This window comes from Nannospalax galili, unplaced genomic scaffold (assembly GCF_000622305.1).
Source record: "Nannospalax galili isolate Female #2095 unplaced genomic scaffold, S.galili_v1.0 scaffold1046, whole genome shotgun sequence".
NCBI classification, from domain to species: Eukaryota; Metazoa; Chordata; class Mammalia; order Rodentia; family Spalacidae; genus Nannospalax; species Nannospalax galili.
This window is the reverse complement of record NW_008354526.1, coordinates 137255-159948: the sequence shown is the minus strand read 5'-3', so window position 1 is coordinate 159948 and position 22694 is coordinate 137255.

The window sequence follows — 22694 nt, the reverse complement described above, 5'->3', positions numbered from 1 at the left end:
GGAGGGAAGGAAGGGAGGGAAGGAGGGAAGGAAGGAAGGAAGGAAGGAAGGAAGGAAGGAAGGAAGGAAGGAAGGAAGGAAGGAGAGAGAGAGGCTGGAGAGATTGCTCAGCAGGTAAGAGCACTGGCTGCTCTTACAGAGTACCCAGGTTTGATTCGCAGCACCCACATGGTGGGTAACAAACTGTCTATAACTCCAGTTCCAGGGGAATCCAACGCCCTCTTCTGACTTTGCAGTGTATGACATGGGTGCACTTACACACATCCAGGCAATACACTCATACACATTAAAAATAAATAAATAAGGAGTCTGGAGGGATGGCTCAACAGTTAAAAGCACCTACTGCTTTTGTAGTAACTCAAGTTCAATTCCCAGCACCTCATGACCACTCATATCCATCTGTAACTGCAGCTCCAGGGGATCCAATGCTCCCTTCTGGCTTCCACAGGCATTACACACACGTGGTGCCCATACATACATTCAGGCACACAAACACATATGCCTAAAATAAAATATTTTTTAAACTATTGCATTAAATCAGTGGTTTATGGGGCTAGAGAGATAGCTCAGTGCTTAAAAGCCCACACTGCTCTTGCAGAGGACCTCAGTTTGATTCATAGCATCCATGCTGGGTGGCTCACAATGGCCTGTAATTCCAGCTCAGGCAAAACACTCCTAGACATAAAATAAAATTAATTAATTAATTAAAAAATGTATTAGAACTGAGATGGTTCGGGTGCTGGGTTGGAAGTTAGTACAACTGCCTGGACTTCTAGGAGTCCCAGTGCCGCCTTCTCGTTCTTAGGCATCTTGTGAGATGTGTGTGCACCCCTCTATACTTACCTCTATAACTGTATGTACAAATATACATGAGCATACATGCATACATATGCAAGTCTGTGTACACCATGATACACGTATGTATATATGCCATATCTATCCACAAACATACATGCACATATATAGCCACATGAAAATATGCATACACATATATTTACATAGAAGCATGCATACACAGTTACACTCATAGATATAAATATAGCACAACTTCAAGAATGAACCTCCCCATTTCTTTTTCACAGGAGTTTTTTTCCAGTAAGTATCTTGTAACTCAAATCCCAACTTGGTGACTGATCCTTGGACAAACCAAACCAACAACACGCACACACACATATAACACACGCCTTTTAAAACAATGTTTTATAATAACTATAATATTGTTCAGATATTTGATAGGAAGTGACTTTATTACAGTATTGTTCATAGTGTCCAAAAACTGGAAACAAAGCAAATATCCATTCATAAGCTATGATTAAATAAATGATGGTATGTCCATGTTTGAGAACGTTATGCAGACTGGGAGGGGTGGTGCACACCTAGCACTGAGGAGGCAGAGGCAGGCACATGTCTGTGATACTGAAGCCAGCCTGGTCTACATAGTGAGTTCCAGGCCAGACAGGATTACACAGAAAAGATCCTGTCTCAAAAACAAAACAAAACGAACAAAACAAAACAAAACAAAAACATGTCTTGCAATGCCTGCAGAGGCCAGAAGTCAGCATCAGATCTGTTGGAACTGGAGTCACTAACCTGTAGTTACTGATCGTTGTTAGTCACCCTGTGGGTACTGGGAACTCCAAGAGCAGCCAGTGCTCTTAACCCCTGAATCATTTAAATTCATTTAAAAATGAATTTCTAGTCTGGTTTTGGTGGTTGCATGCCTGTAGTCCCAGCTACCCAGAAGACTGAGGCAGGAGGGAATGGCTAAACCCAGGAATTCAGGGCCAGCCTGGGCAACACAAAAGACTGTCTCTATAAAAAGAAAAGAAAAGGAAAAGCCGGGCTATCTTCCAGCCTCTGTGTCCAGAATGCTGGAATTAACCAGGCGTGGCACATGCCTGTAATCCCAACATTTAAGAGGCAGAGGCAGGCCGATCTCTGTTTGATCAAGGCCAGCATGGTCTACAGGGTGAGGTCCAGGCCAACTAGGGCTACAAGGCGACCCTGTCTCAAAGAGCAAAACAAAGCCAAAATAATAATAGTAAATAAAATAAAACAAAATAAAATTTTCTGGGCTTGCCCCGAGCCCTGCCCTACCTGCTCCCTGTGTGACCTAGTTTCTTCTTCCAGCTCTTCCATCTCCCTTAAGATAGAGTCTCACTCCTTTGTCTTCTAGGGGCTCGCTCCACTTCTTTGATGGGTGTTTGAAACACTTTTCACGTGTGCTTTGGTTCTGGACCCCAACATCCTAATCCCAGTTCTAAACCCAGTTCTCTGTGGGCTTCGTGAGGGGCGATTACGGCCTCTTTGGTGGGGAAAGGTATACAGGAGGAAGCTGGGGGGGGGGGGCTGAATCACCCTCATTATCTGCACTCTTCTAGGGAGGCTGCCTTGCCACCGTGCCCAAGGCAGCCAGTGACTCAGAGCTGAGGCTCGCGTCCCACCTGACCCCACCCTCCTGCCCTATTTCCCAGGTCCAAATTCCCAGGCCTTCGGTTACGCCCAGCTCCAGCGAGAGGGAGGGGCCTTAGAGGTTAGCGAGAGGGTTTACTAATTCTTTTTGAATAAGAAAAGTGTCCCCTGGTGGGATGGCCGGCGACCTTAGTCCCAGCACTCAGGGAGGCAGAAACAGGCAGATTTCTGTGAGATGAAGGCCAGCCTGGTCTACATAGTAAAATCCTGTCTCAAAAAAAAAAACAATAAGAAAAGTTCCCATATGCTCTTTAAGATCTTAGATTGAAAGACTACAAAAATTCTACCTCCAGATCCTGCATTTTAAGATAAATCCAATCAACCTTAAGTCAGTTCAGGTTTTATTATTAAATAGGCTTGTGCCATTTTCTTTTTAGAGATTTTTGAATGCCACAGTTATAGAGAAGGGAATATGAGCTTGTGTTTTTACTTGCCCGCTTTTATTATGTTTTCTTTCTGGAGCTGGGAGATGAACCCAGGGCCTTAGGCATACCTGGCATGCGTGCTAACCGTGCGCTACATTCCCAGCCCTCTCTTTTCTTTTTTGAGACAGGGTCTCAGGAAATACGGTCAGGTCTTGAACTCCTGATCCTCCTGAGTGCTGGGATTACAGACGTGCAGCACCATCGTCCCCTCTTATTTACGAATTTAGGGCCGCGTGCTTTATACGTTAGATCAGAAAGAAAGAACTCTTCGTTTCTTTTCTGTCTACAGAGTAAACTTTATACACACACCAGAATCAGCTGTTCCTGGTCATTTGGATTGGTTCCAGTTTTCTGCCAGTTTTCAGATTCCTAGCAGTAAAATTGCTGGGCCAATGAAGAGTAATGATCATTAATGTTTGCATAGTATTTTCTAAAAGCTGGAAACTGCAGTAAGAACTTTACAGTAATCAGTGCAGCTTAGTGCTAGAAATAAACTTCGGGTCAGGTGTGCTTCTCAGCCCATTTTGCCGATGAGAAAAACCAAGGCACAGAGAAGTGAAATGACCAGCTGGGATTCCAACCCAAGTGTCTGACTCCACTGGTATTTTTTATTTTATGTATTTTTTTATTTATGTGTATGTGTATGTTTGTATGCCTGCTTGTCTGTGATGTGCACCAATGTGTACCTGAAGAGATCAGAAGGCAGTGTCAGAACACCCCAGGACAGGAGTTACATGCACAGTAGTAAGCCACCCCATGGGGGAACTGAACCCCCTTGTAGAACAAGTGCCCTTAACCACGGCGCCATCACTCCAGGCCCTAATCTGCATTCTTAACTATTAAATTAATATTCTTCTGCCTTTTGAAGACTGTGGGAATTTGTAACGTAGGGAGATGTTGCCAAATTGTCTTCCACACAGCTTTATCAACTCATACTCCAACTAGTAGTCTGTGAGAGGCACCTTTTCCCTGCTGACACTGAGCCAAATCAGACTTTTTGATCTTTGCCTATCTGATGAGCAACAATGATATCTTGTGGTAGCTTTAGCTTGGGTTTCTTTTACTCTTAGTTTGAACATCTTGTCACGCAAGGGTCATCTGTGTTTCCTTTCCTATAAACTTCATGGGGATCTTTTTCTAATCTATTTGTGTTCATTTATGTCTATTTATTTATTTATTTATTTGATCTTTTTGAGACAGGGTCTCCCTGTAGCCCCAGCTGGCCTGGAACTCACGATGTAGACCAAGCTGGCCTCAATCTCACAGAGATCCATCTACCTCTGTCTTCCTAGTGCTGAGTGCTGGGATTAAAGGTGTGCACTACCACGCCCAGCTTTATTTATGTCTATGTATGATTTGCATTAAGCTGCTTATGTCTTAGGAAGCTAAGTCCCTGGTCATTCAGGCCACAGATATTTGATCAGGTAAATTTTAGCTTTTTTAAAAAAAATATTTATTTTTCTTTTATATGTATTAGTGTATTGTCTGCATGTAAGTGCACTCATGTCATGCAATGCCCACAGAGGTCAGAAGAGGGCGTTGAATTCACTGGAACTGAAGTTATGGATGGTTGCTAGTCACCATGTGGGTGCTGGGAACCTAACCTGGGTCCTCTTCAAGAGCAACCAATGCTTTTAACCGCTGAGCCATCTCTGTAGCCCCTGACATTTAGCTTTTGATTTTGCTCCTGGTGGCGTTCCAGATAGAATATTTTGAAGGAGATGAACAAAAGAAAAAGGAAAGGCTAGGGATATCACTCATTTGGTAAAGTACTTGACTTATAAACACAAGAACCTGAGCCTGATTCCCAGAGCCCACGTCAAAAAAAAAAAAAAGTCAGGTGTGGTGGTGCATGCTTGAATTCCAGCACTGGGGAGATGAACACAGGCACATTCCTGGAGCTCAATGGCTACCCAACCTAACCTACTCAGCTAGTTCCAGGCCAGGGAGGGAGGGAGAGGCCAGAGTAGATCCACAGAGAGATGTTCTCTCTACCTAGTGAGGTGGAAGGAAAGAAAAGTGATGAGGAGTGTAAAATTGCCTTGATGGGAACAGGCCGCAGTTCACCCCACCAGGTTGGCCCATTTGGACTAGAGCCCAGGAGAAGAGTCTGCCTGTCAGACATGAAGATGCCTTGCTCAGATGCTTTCCTGTAGGAAAGGGCTGCCTACTGCAAGGCTGGGCGTCAGCGGATAGCCCACTCTTTCCTTATATCCACTCAATGCCTGAGTCCTCTAACTAACTGTCACTGGAGACTGGCAGAGACTAAGAGGCCTGTGGAGTCTGAGAGCTCTAAGCCTGCTTATCCTCTCATTCACAGGGGGTTACCTGTGAGGAGTTATCCTCTCTTTCATTCACAGGAGATGACTCCTGAAGTCATCTTGCATTCATTCCAGATACCCACTCAACATCAGCTTCCTGAAAACCCTAAGCAACTCAGACTCCTAAAATTTTTTGGCAAAAAATATTTCATACTAAGTCTAAAGATCCTTTTGCTTGTTTTCTACAGGGTGGTGACTGCAAAAGTTCTTTGGCTTGGACATAAAGTACAAATGTTGGACTGTGTGCAAGGACAACTGCGGGTGACCCTCCCGGCGCTTGGGAGGGAGTTCTGATGTCAGCTTAGGCATTCAGGAGCATGTAGCTGGGGTGACTGGGACCTCTGTATGTATGTCTTGATAAGATCCATGGGAGCACCTTCAGTGTTGGTCCCAGGACTAAGAACACACCCCACAGGGCACAGCCCTCAGAAGTGTCATTTTTTTGACAGCCACAGGACGACTGGACAGCCATCCTCTCACAGCCAGTACCCCAATTGGTCTTCCACCCTTTGATGCAGAATCATCTTTATACCACTTTTCAGTGTTAGGATTTGGATGATGAAGCCTAGACTCCATCCCCTTAGCCTGTGATTCAAGCCCCTGGTCCCCCTCTTTAGTCTCTAATATCCCTATTCCTTTCTCCCTCCACTCCACACTCATAGGTCCACTGGTATTCTGAGGACCATGCAGGTTTCGAGTCCCTCTGCTCCTATCATAGTTGGCCTCGGACTAGAACACCCTATTTCTCCCCAGCCTGGAGAGAATTTCAGAAACTGGCATATCAGTTTCTCAGATGCTCCTTTTGAAAGAGGAAAGAGAGCAGATATAAATATATGTGCTTGGGGCGCCAGGGTGAAGTTTCTGCAAGTAACTGCAGCAAATACTTGAAGTTCTTTTACTAGGAAACACCCTTTAGCATCCACACTACCTTGTGGAAATTCTATGTCTTTGCAAATGGTCAGTGTGGAAACAGGACCATGCAAGGGTTGGGTTTTACGAATTACGCATGCATTTCCAGAGACAGCTCAAAGTACATTCTTCCTCCATCCATCCACTGCCCTCCCCCATTCCTGTCATTCATAGCTCCTTGACTAGAATCACTCATCAACAATAAGATCACTCATTTGGATCAGTCTTTCAACTCTGCCATCAAGATTACTTGTAATGTTGAAATGCCCTAGAATATAAATCAGCCAGGAAGTACTGAGCATATAATGTGGACAATATAAGGTGATAGGAGGGAGGTCAATGGCTTACCAGAAAGTGTAAGTGCCACCATAGTACCTGCCCCCAAGGCAGCAGATGGCTCCATTGGACCTGTCAACTGATGGCTATGCAGGGTAATTAGCCTGGGTCCTAAGCGACAGTAGATTTCAGAGGGAGTTGCTCACCATAGTTGGGTGGGCAGTGGGTCTTCCACCAGGAGGTGAGGTTTCAATAGGATTGAAGGATGGCAGGGAATTAAAGAGCCTGGAGAAGGGAGGGGTGGGTCCGCCAGAGAGGTGTTTGATGAGTCTTGCAGAAGGAGCTCTATTTATTTTGTTTGGTGAACCCATGCACTATATCTGATAGTGCTTCAAAGCACTGGTTCTCCAGACTGGCTGAATATTATAATTACCCAGGATGGGAAAAAAAAAGTCCTACTGAGGAGCTGGGCTGAATTGGTTGGAGTGCATCCTGTGTACTGGGGTATTTAAAAAGCATTCCAGGTGGGAGGTGAGATGCATTGGGGGCTGAGGACCTCTGTTGACAGGAAGCTGAAATTCTTGAGGCCCTATCTCCCTTCAACCCTCCAGCACTGACCCTATGCTTCCACACTTCTGAGACTCACCTCTCATTCCTCTCCTGGGCCACAGCCACCCAGGGAGGGGCCAGTGTCTCGCTTATCCCTCTCACATACCTGGCCTCAAGTTCCTGGGAGCGTTTCTCTGCCTGGTTGATGTTCAGACAGACACAAGCTGCTTGGCTGACCTTTTGCCCTCGTTGCTTCTTCTGCAGCTTCCACAAAGCTCTGAGAAAGCTGTGAATGAGGCCTAGTGGCACAGTCTAGAGGAGAGGACCACAGGCTAGCTTTCTGGGGGCTCAGCTACCCATGCCAGCTGGGCAGGGGACCTGTGTGCTGGCCACAGAGGCGGTACCAGGAAGGAATTTTTCTCTCCCTGCGCTTCCTGACAGTGAACAGGGACTGACTAAAGTCCAATTTGTCTTCTGAGACTGCTTGAACTACCGAGTGGTCTCAGGAACTCTGTTTCTAATTTCAGGGAATTCTAGAGGTGTGGCTTTTGGCCACCAGCCAATGTAGCCAGCAGTGGCCATGCGCCAGCAACAGCCATGTGGTTGGTCATTGAACCAGGTGCAGGAAAAGGATGTGGGTTTAGAATTTTCTGACTAGAAAGATAGCTACATCTTGGCTTAACTATCAAGACAAGCAATTAAATGTCTTGGCCCTAGTGCCTTTTTGTTGTTTTTTAAAAATTATTTATTTGTTATTTTGATTTTATGTGTACTAGTATTTTGCCTGCAGGTATGTGTATATAAGTGCATCCATGTCTTGCAATGCCCATGGAGGCCAGAAGAGGGTGTTGAATCCTCTGGAATTTGAGTTAAGAATGGTTATTAGGCACAATGTGGGTGCTGGGAACCAAACCTAAGTCCTTTGCAAGAGCAGCCAGTGCTCTTAACCACTGAGCCAGCTCTCCAGCCCCTATTTATTTAAATATTACTGTAGGTTGTCCATGCCCCTGTGATGATTCCACACTCACGTACATATGGGCAGCATTAATTGCATTCTGTGGATTATAAAAAAATATACGAAGTTGTGAGGGAGATCTTTGGGAGATCATGGCTGACTTGGCATGATCAAGATACGTTGTATACAGGTAGAAAATTGTCAATGAATAAATCAAAAAGTTATTGATTTTATTTAAATTATATGTATTCTTTGTTAAAAGAAAGGTGTAAATAGCAATGTACCCAGAAGAAATGGAAATCCCAGAGATGTGGCGGGCATGTCTGTAACCTAGCACTCAGGAAGTGGAAGCTAGAGGAGCAGGACATCAGGGTTAGCCTCTGTTTCATAGAGAGTCTGGGGCCAGCCTGAGCTAAATGAAGGGAAAAAGAAAGTCTCAGTGGTTAGAGTAAGTCTTTCTTATGAATGCCTCCTTATGGTGAGCATTCATGCCTCTACTTACTTGGGGTAGGAGGCTCTGGCCAGGGACAGGATAAATGGCCTTGGAAATCACCCTTACACTAGGGCTTGCATAAGCCATCGGATAACTCTTACAAATAGTCCCTCCAGAGATTCCCCACCGCCCTGCCTTCTTGGAAAGAATATCTAGCGTGTCCCATCCCGGAACCCATCCAAGGAGGCATGCCGACGCCGTGGCTCATCTTCCTCAGCTCATGAGAGGCCTCAGCACAGTCCTCTATGTTGCTTCACAGTCCTTCAACTATGCTAAGAATGCAAGCCATTTCCCATGGGGCTGGCAACCGTGAAGCAATCCAGAGCCCAGCCTCCCCAAATATCTGCTTTGCAAACACATAAAGCATAGAGGCATCCCGAATATGTGATCTTCGGCCCATCACCTTAGGCGCTTGTGCTGGCCTGTTCCCCTGCCAGGAGTGCTTCTACTTCCAAAACAGAACTTTCTGGAAGGGGCTTTCTCAAGGAATGGACACCTAGCTATCCTGGGCCCTTGGCAGAGAGCTTGCTCCCATCCCAATGCTGAGATCATGGCTGACTTATCATTTGGGTGCCCTTTTCCTGAGATGTCTGGGTGTAGGGTTGCTTTACCAGCAGCAAGACACCCCCAAACCCCAGCCTTTGGATACCTTCAGTTTTGTAGCTTGAATGGATGGGGGCAGTCCACACAAGGGCCAGGCAGGGAGAAGCAGAGAGCAGAGCTTTTTGAGTACTTAGGCCTTCCCAGGGACTTCAGAATGCCTTGGGCAGCAGCAGACCCAGTCAGATTCTGGTGACCTATATAACCTTACAGACAGGGCAGGTGGGAGCGCTGCCAGGTTCTGTCCAGGGAAGGCTCAGGTGGAGACAATTTACAATTCTGAGACACTGAATGTTTAGTGATGGTTCACTGAATCATAGGTCCACAGGGTGGGATAGTATGTAAAAGTAGTTTTGTTTTTTTTGTTTGTTCGTTTTGAGACAGCGTCTCCCACTGTAGTCACAGCTGGACTTTGTAGACCAAGCTCACCTTGGATTTGTGGAGATCCTCCTGCTTCTGTGTCCAGAATGCTGGAATTAGCCAGGTTTGGTAGCACACAGGAGGCAGAGGCAGGCATATCGCTGTGAGATTAAGGCCAGCTTGGTCCACATAGCAAGTTCCAGGTTAGGTGGGGCTACAGGGAGACCCTGTCTCAAAACAACTAAAAAAAACCCACAAAAAAAGGGAGAGCTAGAGAGCTGGCTCAGCAGTTAAGAGTATTGACTGCTCTTGCTGAGGACCTGGATTCGGTTCTAGCACCCACATGACTGAGACAACTGTTAAGTCCAGTTCCGGGGGATCCAACACTCTCTTCTGGCCTACATAGGCTTGCATAACACGGGTACACTTACATACATGCAAGCCAAACACTCATACACATAAAATAAAAATAAACTAAAAAATAAAAAGCAGAAATTATAGGCATGCACCACTACTACATACAAGCAAAAATGATTATAATAAAGATTAACAACATTACAAATGTTTAAGATTCAATGATAAGGGCTGGGTGTGGTGGCACACATCTTTAATCCCCAACATTAGGGAGGCAGAGGCAGGTAGATAGGTAGATCTCTGTGAGTTCAAGGCCAGTTGGTGAGTTCCAGGCTACAGGGAGATCCTGTCTCAAAAAGACCAAAAAAAAAAAAGAACAGTAAGTAGGGGCCAGGAATGTACTCAGTTGGCAGAGTGCTTGCCCAGGATGCATGAAGCCCTGGGTTCAATCCCTAGCACTGCATAGATCGGATGTGGTGGTGCAAGCTAGTAATCCCAGAGCATAGAAGCAGGAGAATCAGAAATTCAAGATTATTCTAAGCCGGGTGTGGTAGTGCCCACCTTTCATCCCATCACTCAGGAAGCAGGAGACAGAGACAGGTAGATCTCTCTGAGATCAAGGCCAGCCTGGTCTACCTAGCAAGTTCCAGGCCAGCTGGGGCTACAGAGAGACCTATCAAAAACAAAACAAAACACCAAACTCCAAAATAAAAACAAAAAAAGATTATTCTAGACTACGTAATGAGATCAAGGTCAGCCTTGGCTACATGAGACCTTATCTGAAAGAAATAAAGAAAGAGAGAGAGGGGGAGGAAGGAAAGAAGGGAGGGAGGGAGGGAGGGAGGGAGGGAGAAAAGATGACTAGGAAAGTTTAAGCTTTTGAAAGAAAACAGTGGCTTTCAAGGCAGGCAAATCTGGTCTGGTGGCTTAGCTCTCGTCCTCATAGACAGACACCTTGATCTCACCTGTGCGATTGGTACAGTCATTCCTGCTCTACGAGATTCTTGGAGCAGTCAATCAGATCGTGCATTTCCTCCCTCCTTACCCTCCTTTATTCCCCCTCTCCCTTCCTCCCCTACATATTTTTCACTAATGGGAAAGGATCCTGTTACCCACACAGGATTCCACAACTGAGTCAGTTTTGAGTCTGCCGAAAGCTCCTTTATTCTAGAGAAGGCACATTCCTGCTTGTACCTCAGTAGGGCTGACAACTGGCACTGGGGGAGGGAAGGTGCTAATGGCTAAAACCCAGGACACAAGGTCAGGATAGGCTTCTGTTGTCCTCACTGGTGGAGCGCAGCAAGGGTCTGGACTCAGTCTCTAGCAAAGTCAGAGAGGCCTTTGCAGTTGACTCATGAAGTGGGGTTTGGAGCTAGGCTGGCTGGCCTTCTTCCAGCCCTGGTCCTGTGACCTGGCCTCAGTACCTCTGCACCTCTCACTTTCTTTTTTTCTTTTTTTCTTCCAGACATGATCCTACTATGTAGCCCTGGCTGGCCTGGAACTCACAAAGATCCACCTGCCTCTGTCTCCTGAGTGCTGAAATTAAAGACATGCAGCACTCCAGCCAGCTTCATCCCCCTTCACTTTTCAAAAAACTTTAATTGGCAAACTAAATTTGTATATCTTTATGGTATATAACATATTTGGAACTATGTGTACGTTGTGGTTAACCTGAGCTAATGAATACATGTACTACCTCATATAACTAGTTTGTGATGGAAATAATTAAAATCTACTCTCCACAATTTCCAGCATACAATTTGTTGTGACTGATTGATCATCATGTCTTAGCTGTACCCTAGAGCTCTTGAACTTATTCCTCATGATGGACTGAGGTTTCATAGGCCTGATTAACATCTTCCAACTCAGTGATCAGGTCCCATCATCATGGGTAGGACAAATGGTTCCCCAAGTCTGAGTCAGGGGAATCTGAAGGGCAAAGAAGTCATTTCAAAGGTAAATGGGCACAGCCTTTTCAAGAATGTGGTGTATCCCTAAATATTGGGGAAAGAAGTAGCTACAGTGGTATATCAGAAGTGTCTTGAAACACAGAATGAGTAAACATAGATATGTTATAGAAGTAATTGTTGAGGAGGGTATCCCCAACTGCCTTGAACATGGCACCCCAAACATGTACCTCTGTATCTGATCTCCTTCCTCTTCCAAAAGGAGCATCTGAAAGGTTGATATATCAGCTGAGGCTGCGGAGAAACAGCGTTCTAGCCAGAGGCCAATGTGACGGGGGGGGGGGGGACAGTGGGGGGACTCAGAACCCACACGGGTCTCAGAGTACAAGTGGTCTTGTGAGTGTGGAATGGAGGAAATGATGGGGTGTTAGAGAGAGACTGAACAGGGGCTAGCTATGAAGCCAAACACCAGGGAGGAGCCAGGGCCAGGACTTGGGCTGTATTTCTATTCTATTCTTGTTCCCTGTCATCTTTCTAGTTTAGACTTTGACACCCTGGCCTTCCAAACCCAGTTTGCTGGCCGGGCCTCGGAGTTGACCAATGTACAACCTACAGTGTTCTTTCTTTGTCTTCTTCAAGGGCTCCTTTTCAACCTTCAGATTTTTTCAAGGGACTCTTTCCTCTGTGTAACTGTCTTGATCTCTTTGCAAATTGCTAATCCCAACTTCCCCTCTATCTTTTAATTTTAATTTTTTAGACAGGGCCTCCCTGTAGCCCCATCTGGCTTGGAACTCACTATGTAGACCAGGCTGGCCTCAGTCTAACAGAGAGCCACCTGCTTCTGCCTCCCCAGTGCTAGGATTAAAGGTGTGCACCACCACACCCAGCCCTTTCTATCTTGAATCCCATGTTAAATCCCACAGACTCAAGCCCCATGTTTCCTTATCTGTCTCCTTGCCTGAAGGATGCCTTCCTTGGTTCAGAATCCTAAACCACATGCTCAGTACTTATGGAATTACAATAATGATAGTTACTATATATGAAGTGGTCTCTGTGCATTATCCATTTGATCCTCACAGCCACTTTAAGGAAAAGAAATTATTGACATACTTTACACATGAGAAACACTTACGTAGAGGGGTAGCTCATTTGCCATATAGTTGATAAGCTGAGGAGCCAGAATTTGAACCTTGGCTGCCTGATTGCTGTGTGCTAGACCTTTAACTACCCACTGACCACTCTCCTACAGTATAGAGCTGCCTACTGAGTGGGGTGTACCAGGTGACTCCTGGATCAATAGAATCGGGGATTCCTGACCACCAGGTATGCCAGTAGCTTCAGGCCTGGCTGCGGGGCCCTGGATTTTGGGCTGCCTTTTCAGGGCCACAAGGGGGGAGAAGCTAGAGGAAGGAAGAAACAGAGTTGAGTCAGATGCCTTGTGGAATCTCTGGCCTTTATTGAATTCTGGGAAGAGGAGGGGAAAAAAAATGAGCATGATTATTCCAAGTACGTAAGATAATCAGGAGCTCTTTACTGTTTATAGGCAAAAAAAATCTCAGGCATCCAGCACCTGCAAGCCAGAGGCAAGGCATCTGTGAAACTCAGAAACCCTGAGCTGGCGATCCAGGCTGAGCTGCAATAAGGTTAAGTGAATTGGAAAGGGACAAGGTAGACAGGAGGGTCATCTGGTCCGGTTGTTATCCCTGCAGCTCCAGTATTTCCTGCAGACAGGATTTGGTCTCAGCCCATGTGACCCTGGCATATGGGCCAGGGCACACATTCTCCTGAGAGGAAGGGGAAATGGCTTGCTGCTTCCCACCATCTGTCACAGCCCCACGCTGCCTCCACGCCCCAGGTCCTGGCACTTTTTTCTTTGGGGGCACTGGACCATCCAGCAGAGCCTCATTCCTCAGCAACTCTCTTATTTGGGGAGAAGCCCTGCCGGCTCACAGCTTTGCAGAAATGTACAGACTATACATAGGCAGTCTGTTTCTAAAAACCCTGAAATCTCCTAATCTCTGGATTAGGGCAGATCAGGTAGAAACCAATACAACAGAAGAGACCCAAGAAGAAGGACGCCCTCTCAGGACTGTGGGCAGGGGTGGAGGACTGGAAGTACTAACATGAAGCCCCCTATTTTTCTGGAAAGTAGTTTGTTTTTATAAACAAATACCTGATGGTAGGGGTATAGCTCAGTTGGTAGAATGCTTGCTCAGCATGCATGAAGCCCTGGGTTTAATCCCCAGCACACATAAAACCAGTATGGTGGCACAGGTTTGTAATCCCAGCATTTGGGAGGTGGAGGAGGGGATCGAGAGTTCAAGGTCATCCTCAGCTACTTGGGGAGTTGAAGCCAGCTTGGGTTACAAGAAAACATGTCTCAGTAATGATAACAACAACAACAACAACAACAACAACAACAGTAATAATTACAAATATCTTGGGTGAAAATGGGAAAAAGTAATCGTTTCTTCTCCTCCTTGTCCTCCTTCTTCTAACTCATGCATTTACACGTCTGAGAATTCAGCCAACAATTATTTATTTGTTCATTGATTAAATGTGTGCCCCAGGGCTGGTGATGACGCCAGGTACTGAGTATTGAGAAGTATCTGAGAGTGTCTGGATGGGTGCTTATCACCAGACATATAAAAACCACATACTGGAGTTGTGGTCCCCTCCTATGAACCTGGTGCTAGAGTCCTCTCCTATGAGCCTGGACTATGGTCCCCTCCTACGGACCTGGAGCTATGGTCCTCCCCTGTGAACCACAGCTGTGGTACCATCCCATGAACCTGGAGAGCTCTGGTCCCCTCCTGTGAGCTGGAACTGTGGTCTCCTCAACTGTGAATAGTGGTTCCACATTTCCCTGGGCTGATGGTAGAGCAGATTGGAGGATGGAGGACTTCCCTTTGTTGGGCAGCAGTTTCAGCATTCTTTGAATGACTGCACTCCTTAGAACCCATGAGGTCCCAGATTGTACATGGTGGAGACTTCGCCTCTGTGCAAAGAGCCTGCTTTTTCACTGTAGTAAACTGTAAAGTCAGTTTTAAATGAGGATAGTTGTTAATATATATTATAAAAAAAAAAAACCTCAGCAGATGTGAAGATTGTCACCATTACTTTTACTGATGTCACAGAAAAAAATTAATCAAATAAAAGTAACATTTTCCATATTAAAAAAAAAACTACATACTCATGTTCTGTCCCAACCAGGACCCTCCCACCCTTCAACCTGAGAGTCACAATTTGAGGGAAGGATCTGGGTATGGGGATCATGAAAAGCTCCCTAGACACTCTAGACATGAACCTCAGGTCTAAATACAATCACCAGATTGGAGGTACATTTGTCCAGATGCCCTACTGCCCTATCTCTTTGGGAAGGTATGGGTATTGTCTATTCATTCATTCCTTGAAACTTCTATACTCTTTGCGTTTGAGTGTGTGTGTATTTGTGTGTGGTACGTGCACATGTGTATGTCCATGTGTATGCAAAGGCTAAAAGAGGGTGTCAGGTGTCCTGCTCTATTCCTCCCCACCTTATTCTCTTGAGACAGAATCTCTCACTGAACCTGGAGCTAGACTAGTGGCCAGTAAGCCCCAGTGACCCTCTTGTCTATGCTTCTCCTTGCAGTGCTGGGATTATAGGTGTATGTGTGGCCATACCTGCTTCTTACGTGGATGCTAGGGATTCGAGCTCAGGTCTTCATGCTTGCTTAGCAAGCCCTCTTACCCCCTGACTCAGCCATCTTCCAAGGCTTGGAACCTTTATACTCTTGCCAGGCCTTGTGATAGCCATAGAGCTGCAGGTTGATCCCACCCTTCTAGGGTTCTCACGTGCATGAGGAACAATCATGTCACTCCCCTCCTCTCTATGCCCCCCTGCCAATTTCAGTCCTCTAATACTCTAAGCCCTTACAGTGAGCCAGTGCCACCAAGCTGACTCTTCTCCCATCAGCCTCCTTCCCCTCTGTTCTAGCTCTAGCCTTGACTCTAGCTGCTCCTTCCAGAGTGTTTCTCTACAGAGGTCCTCTCTGCTCACCCTCTCCAGCTTCACTTTACCTTGCTGCCTACTTAGTACTTATCACCTGCTAACATTTTCTGTCTTTTCTTTTTTTTTTAATTTTATTTTACATGTATAAAGGTTTTTGTCTGAGTGTATGTATGTGCAGCCATGTCATGCAATGCCTGTGAAAGCCAGTAGAGGGCATCGGAACTCCTGGAACTGGAGTTTCAGACAGTTGTTAGCCACCATGTGGGTGCTGGGAACCAAATCTGGGTCCTCTGCAAGAGCAGCCAGTGCTCTTACCTACTGAGCCACCTCTCCAGCCCCTCTGCCTTTTCTTTATAGCAAAGATCCCTCCAAGTAGCACAAGCCCAGCATGGAGTGGGTGTTCAATAAATATTTGCTGAATGAATTGAGCAAATAATAACACAGGCAAGAGTATAATGACTCCTGTAGTAAGTGCGAGCTTGAGAGAATATGTAAAGTGCAGTTTGAGCTCCTCCCAGATAGGCAGTCCTGTAATTTTACTTTTGTTTTTCTTTGAAACGTGTTTCCATGTTTATAGGTATCCTGTACTGTGAGACCACCCCTTTCTGTTCTTGTCATATCGGTGCTTTTTTTTCCATGGCTTGGGCTCCAGGAGAGGAACATGCTCAGATGTGGCCCATAGCTCAGAGCACTCTCCCTGGCATTCTCTGGAAAGGATGGTTGGTGGCCAGTCACGTAGTCAGCCAACAGCAGCCACTGAGCAGTCCAGGAGGCTGAGATAATGGGATTTTAGAACAATTGTAAAAATGCCTCGCATGCCAGCAGAGACTCTGACAACAGATTCATGAGTCTCTGGGGCCTCTTCTTTCCTGGAAGCCAAAGGAGAAAGAATTCCCAGGGGTGTCACAGCATACCAGGTATTTGGAGGTGGGAGGGACTCGTGTAGAAAGAGGGTCTGGTGACAGAGAGCACAGCACTTGAGGCTGTCAGGAGCTGGCCAGGCAATTGCATCCACAGAATCCCAGCAAAGATGGGAAAAACCACCTCTCTGAGGCCAGAAGACAAGTACATCAAAAGACTAATCCAGCCGTTTAGATGGCCGTTCCACTCTCAAGCCTGCCCAGAAGGCCTGGGGGACAGCAGCAGCAGCCCACCTATCTGGGTCCTTACTCATCCCAAGCATGGGTCAAATGCAGCAGGTCACTGGTCTGAAGGCCTCAGTCAGGCCTCAGTCAGGCCTCCATCCCCTCACACCACCCCCAATCCCCCTCCTCCCCCGTAGCTTTCAGCATCCGCCTATTGGGAGGGAAACTAATGTCCAGGATTACTGGGGAGAGTATGCGTAGGGGCCAGTCTCTGGCCTGATTGGTGTGCTCCTTTCCCAGGTACAGGGATGGGCTACAGAAAAACTAAGCTAGTGAGCACTAGGCCAAGGAAAGTGCCAGCAGAGTTCCCTAGGTAGGAGGCTCCTCTGCCTACACTCTTTTGATGACTAGATGTTGTTTGGTGCCCAGAACAGTTGTTTTTCCAATGCATTAGTGAGTAGAGAAATGCTGTATGTAGTGGGCTTAGACCAGTCATTTGCATGAAGACAGGCACTCTGGAAGTGACCTGGTACAAGGGTTTCAGGGAAGGCAGTATGAGGCAGCTGTAGGGGCATAGAGAGAACAGTGGTGATAAAGACCCTGGACCAAGCTGGGTGTGGTGGTAAAGGCCTTTAATCCCAGTACTTGGGAGGCAGAGGCAGGCAGATCTTTGTGAGTTCCAGGCCAGCCTGGTCTACATAGTGTGTTCCAGGCCAGCTGGGGCTACAGGGAGACCCTGTCTCAAAAAGACAAAATAAAGACCTTGGGCCAAGGAGGCTGAGAGAGAGGGGAGGGGAGACATGTGGAAAAGGTAGGTGTAGATAGATAGATAGATAGATAGATAGAAGATAGATAGATAGATAGATAGATGATAGAGAGATAGAAGATAGATAGATAGATAGATAGATAGATAGATAGATAGATAGATAGATAGATAGATGATAGATAGTCTCTTATATCCCAAGCTGGCCTCACTATGTAGCCAAGAATGACCTTGAACTTCTGATCCTCCTGCTTCTCCTTCCCAAGTACTGGGATTACAGGCATGTGCCATCACTCACCACCCTCTATTTAAGTGGTGCTGGGGATTGAACCTAGGGCTTCATGCTAGACAAGTACTTTACCAGTTCAGCTCACCCCTGGCCCCTGCTCTTGGGTATCACTGAATTACCTATGCCTCAAGTGCTCCCTGTCTATTCAGGTTTATTAAAACCAGCACTTCTTACTTGTTCAGGGAATCTCTTGTGTATGTAGGTCATGTGTAGGTACCAACTATTGATACTGTCCAGAGCTGGGACATTGGACAGACTTGAACCCCCTGCAGATCCAAGTCAAATCCTTAGTTGCTTACAAGGCCTCCACAACTAAAAGTAACTCCTTTCCTGGCTACTCCCAGGCACTGGCCCCAAGAGCCTGCTCTTTCTTCAGAATGTAGACCTCCTACTAACATACCATCACTTCCTGAAGCCTTTCCCAAATGTGCTGTGTCCTTGGTGCCTGGAACAGCTCTTTTATCTAGGAGTGTCCCACAGACGAGTCACCACAGGCGATCAAGGCCTCAGTCAATATGCATAGGATGGAGATGTCTCTTGTGAAGCCAGGAGGTCAGGGATACTTGGCTCTCTTGCTTCCCTTTACTCAAGCGCCCATAAAACTTCCAATAAAGATTAACTCTCCAGGGGCTAGAGAGATGGCTCAGTGATTGAGAACACTGGCTGCTTTTGCAGAGGACCCCAGTTCGGTTCCCAGCATCAACAGGGCAGCTGTGACCCTTAACTCTAGTGCAAGGGGATCTGATGCCATCTTCTGGCTTTCATGGGTACTACGTGCCTATGCTGCACTTACATATATGCACGCAAACTACTCATACACATAAAATAAAAATAATATTTAAAAAAAAAACGATCAACCCTCCTGAACACAAGGGAAATTTTTTAGAAAGTAAAATTGTAACGTGAACAGCATGAGGCAAGAGGCCTCCAAAATCCTACCTCTGACTCTATCAATCAGGAGGTCCCAGAGTGGGCTCTTTAGGAACAGCAGTCCTACAGGGACAGAAGGGGTCTATAGCCAAAAGCATCTTTCTGTGCTATGACAAGCCCTGCCGGAAAGTGCCTGTTTGAGTTCCTTGAAGCCAGCATTTTCCAGGTTTTTCCAAGGAATCGGTTGTGTAAGTGTGTGACAGCATTCAACTATTCACATTGTCCAGAGCTTGGACAGCGGAAGGCTGAACCTCTTCTGTGTGTGAAGTGCTGTGTAACCTTGGTCAAATTCTTGGGTCACTCTGAACTTCAGACACCTACTTGCAAAATAAGTTCTTTAGTGGTTAAGAAAGTGACTCAGAGGTTTGCCACTTCCGTCCCCAGGAGAAGCAATTCACATAGCACCTGACTGTGGTCTAAAGGTTCAGTCATGGTCTAGGGTTCATGAGACCAAGCAGGAGTGAACATTTGGGAGCATATTATCTTGGGACATGACCAGGATCCCCAGTAGAAGCCATATTCCCCTTTAGCAAATGGTCATTTGATCAAAGAGTCCCTCCCCTTTCCAGGCAGCAGGCATTTCCTGGGCTCCACCTACTCTGGCTACCGTCTCTCTAGGCTTCACTCTCCAGTTCTATAGAATTTCTGTTGGCCTCTTGATCAGCATTGGTCCATCTCCCATCCTCACTCTCCTTCCTCATCCAGTCAACTCAACAGGTTGGATGCTCTTGCCTAGTGAGATCTTCTGGCTTCTCCTAGGTATCTAGTCCCACTCTATTCCTATAGACCCTCTGCTTCTATGTCAGGCCCACCTACTCCTGTCTTATGGCTCTTTATCATCTGTCTCTAGCTCCCTAGAGAACCTCCAGGGAGAGCTGCTGTAGTCTGTACCTAACGTAATAGCCAAGAAGCTGCTGAAAATAACATTTGGACAACAATTCCCCGCTGTCCAGCCTGCTAGACTTATTCCCGGTGTCATCCTTCTTCCCTCCTCTGGTGGTGAACCAACTGTAGACAATCTCATTCTGCTACTGAAAATTGCCGGCTGTGGGTGGCACATGCCTTTAATTTCAGTGCTCGCAGAGGCAGGTGGAGCTCTGCGAGATGTAGGCCAGCTTGGTCTACATGGTGAGCTCCAGGCCAGCTGAGGTTACAGGGAGACCCTGTCTCAAAAAGACCGAAAAAGAAAAAAAGAAAATGGTCAATCACTTGTGTCAAGTCTCCACTCATAAAAATCTCCCTCCTAGGAGCTCAGAGAAAGTGTTATAAACTGTGACTTGGCCTTGGCATAGAAAGCAAGTGAAAAGTGTCTACACAAGAGGGGGAGGGCTGGGAGGTCTCATTCTCTTGCCCTGTGCATGTTTTTGGTTTCTACCAGCTGGAGCTGTGCAGAGGGACAGTAGTATACAGTTCTCACTAAGGTGAGTCCTGGGAACCTGTACATCACTGGAGATACTGAGCTAGGCAGTGGCAGTGATGCGGCAGGACTGCACTTAGAAGCATAGACAAACCCAATCTGCCTGACAGGTGATGGGGAGAGAGGAACCTCAGGTCACTGATGGGGAGCCAAGCCCAGGGTGAGCACCTTCCTTAAACCTGGAGTGGAAGGCAGGTGGAGCCATTGACGCAGGGAATGCAGGGCCCAAAATGTGGTCCTGGAGCCCTCTGGCTTGGCCAGATTAGTCCAATGAGACGTCAAGGCTGAGAAGACCAGACAGGATGGGGCAGGTCTTCAGGCCAAGCCCAAATGTTTGAAAACCCAATAGATTCCTGAAGGCGAATTCATTGTGGAAGAGGCCTAAGGTTCGGTGGCCACGCATTCCTCAATACACTGGGATTCTGGGTCTGAAAAATCCTGGGCTTCATCTCTCTCATGGTGACTGCCCAACAGGGTATCTGCTAGAGTAGGTACCCTCAAGGGTAAAGATGGCACAGGTCACCTGTCTACATTTGTCCATGGATGCCTCTCAGCCCTCTTACTGTTGAGATTACTGTTGAGAGTTTGAAGTTAAAACTACTCAAGGAAGACCACTGTGCATAGCACAGTGGGTTTTGGAGAAAATGGTAGGCAGGCAGGGGAGTCCGCAGCTGACTTTCTACTCCTGGCTTGCAATCCTTCCTTGGTGTCCCACATACAATCAGGATAACATTGGACTCTGCCTCAACCTACTTAGACTTCATGATGGTCTCAACTCCCTTTCTTGCCACATCTCTGTTTCCTTCTGTCCCAAGCACTTAAGTGCTTACCCTTATTTCCAGGCCAGATAAGCCTTCCTCACCCTGTAGTTGCTGTTCCAGGAGAGAAGTAGATGTGACCCTAGTCAGGCTGAAAGTACCATCCTGCCTACAGTCCTGAAGCCCCTGCACCTCTCCCCTGCCAAACCAGCATTCCTATGGAAGGGCCCGCATACAGCACTGACAAGTCACAGAGGACCTGGTGGCAATAGCCCCTGCCTAGCAGTTCCCTGATCCCTTGATTGTAGGATCCACTTGCTTTCCCAGGTGCCAGTTGGCTCAGCTTCCTAAGTGTGGATCTTGGCTGCCCTGTTCCTAGGGTTCTGCCGAGTCTAGATGCAAGGCCTGATTATAGTAAGCACTCTAGAGATCCGCTGGGCCAGAGATTACTGAGCCAGAGCTCAGAGCTTTTGCCTCTTCCCCTTGAGTTCATTCTGTGTGTGTGTGTGTGCGTGCGTGTGTGTGTGTGTGTGTGTGTGTGTGTGTGTACACGTGTGTATGATGTGCTGGTATACTATATGTGGAAGTCAAAGGACAACCTCAGACATCATTTCTCCTCAAGTGCCATCTACCTTGTTTTTTTGAGACAGGGTTCCTCCTCAGCTTGGAGCTTGCCTAGTAGGTGAGGCTGGCTGGCCAATGACTCTGCGGATCTGCCTGTCCCAGCCTCTCCCAAGCTGGCACTATAAATAAATGCCTCCATGCACAGCTTTTTTTGTAATTTTTAAATATTATTCATTTTTTTAAAAAAAATTTATTTTTTATGTGTATGAATGTATTGCCTTCATGTGTGTAAGTGCGCCTGTGCTGTGCAATGTCTGCGGAACAGAAAAGGGTATTGAATTCCCCTGGAACTGGAGTTACAGATGGTTGCTAGCCACTATGTGGGTGACTGAGAATCAAACCTAGGTCCTCTGCAAGAGCAGTCAGTACTCTTAACCACTGAGCCATCTCTCCAGTCCCCATGCACAGATTTTTAAACTTGGGTTCTGGTGATCAAACTCAGATCGTCATGGTTGGGCAGCAAGAATTTTACCAACTGAGCTATCTCCTCAGTCCCATTGAGCTCTTTTATGGGGGTTCAAGTTCCTAGGTCCCTAGTTTGTTATGAGCCCCATGCCTGTGGATTCTTCCTACCCAGGTCCACTACCTTTCTGAAGCTTTGACTTTGCTGCTCTGGCCTGTGCTTGAAACCCTAGCAGGGCCTCCTAGCCCAATGTGTCCTTTCCCTCTCTCTGAGCTTGCCTCAGATCAAGGTCTTTGTGATCTGAGCTTGCTGTGTCCTGTGGTCCTTTCCTACAGTCCTGTACTTCTGCTCCCACATCTACTGCTAGCAATCCTGAATGTCCTTGCGAAGTTTCTAAAATGGCCATTTATTCATTAGCAGATTCTGCTGCCAGCCTCTGCCCCATGCCAGGTCTGGGCTGGAAGAGGGGCCTCTAAAGGAACAAGCTAGGCTCTGTCCTCAGGGCTTTCACAACCTAGTGGCAGATATTTTACAGCATAGTACTGTGTTGTTATAGGAACTGATGGAGGTGCTCTGGGGGTAGCATGGGCAGAAGTGCTCTGTCCAGGAAGATGGAGTCCTTGCAGGCTCTCCGGCCATCTGTCCTTTACCCTTCACCTGCACACACTGTCTCATGGTGGCTTCTGTGATGTCTTTGATCTCTAACCACACTTTTGAGTACACATGTCTAGGAAGTCCCTTTGCCTTGAGCTACCACTTGCTCTTATAGCTCCAACTGATCACCACTAAGGTTGGCCTTTAAAAAAAATTTAT